Source organism: Lottia gigantea, assembly GCF_000327385.1.
Source record: "Lottia gigantea unplaced genomic scaffold LOTGIsca_31, whole genome shotgun sequence".
NCBI classification, from domain to species: Eukaryota; Metazoa; Mollusca; class Gastropoda; family Lottiidae; genus Lottia; species Lottia gigantea.
The window spans coordinates 19,147-20,356 of NW_008709027.1; positions in this window are offsets into that span (position 1 = coordinate 19,147).

Here is a 1,210-nt window from a genome sequence, read left to right on the forward strand (position 1 = left end):
GATGAAACTGTGTAAAGTGATAGTGTTTAGCTCCCAGACTGAGAGTGAAATGTGTGTCGACGAACTGTCACAATCGTTTAGCATAGATGAATCTGATAAAAATCGGGGCAAACGAGCAAGGAAAAAGAAACTGCATAGTGAATCAGATGATGATTTTCTTAAGATAATACATGAACGCAAAGTGAAAAAATCTTGTCAAAAAATTAAATCTCAAGTTTTACAAAATGTTCCTGATAAAGATGTTGTTAATTATGTTTCTAAAAGTCAACCAGTTAAGAAATAACATTCATTTTTTTTTTCATTCTATTATTTTCTATACTCAACATGGTAAAGATTGCTTCTATCAATGTTAATGGTTTAAGGAGTGTTCCTAAATTTGAAAAACTTGTGTCATATTTGCATAATCAAAATTTAGATTTTATATGTGTACACGTCAGCAATTTGTTAATGGTGTTTTAAAACAATCTCGTTTAGATTATATTTTTGTTTCATCTTCAATTTTATCATATTCTCAGTATTGTTTTGTTTCACACAATAGTTTTAGTGACCATAGTTTTGTAACTTTGATATTAAATTTTGATAATTTTGAAAAAGGTCCTGGTGTTTGGGTTTTTAATAATATGTATTTAAAGGATACTGAGTATTGTTTTAAAATTAGAAATTTGATTAATTCTTTGACTACATGCTCATTATTTCTTAGTGAACCTCTGGTTTGGTGGGACAATCTTAAGTATAAGATTAAACTTTTAAGTGTTTCTTATGCTCAGCAGCAGCGTAAGAAAATAAAGGATGATTTTTGGCAACTTCAAACTGCATTGAATTTTCATTATTTAAGAGCAAGTAAGGATATAAATTATAATTATGAACATATTCTTGATCTTAAAGATAAATTACAAGTTTATGAAAACAGTAAATGTGAAGGTGCCATACTTAGATCTAAAGCCCTTGATGCTTTAGAATCAGATAAATGTTCTCATTATTTTTTAAGTTTAGAAAAGAGAAAACAAGAAACTAATGTAATTAGATCTTTGAAATCTCCTTCAGGAGAAATTTGTACATCTACTGTAGATATTCTTCAAGAGTCAGTTCGTTTTTATTCTGATTTATATAAATGTGATCCTGTCAATGAATGTAACCAAAAAACTTTATTTAGTCTCATTTCTAATAAGTCAAATGAAACCGAAAGTGTTTATTGTGATTCTGATATTTC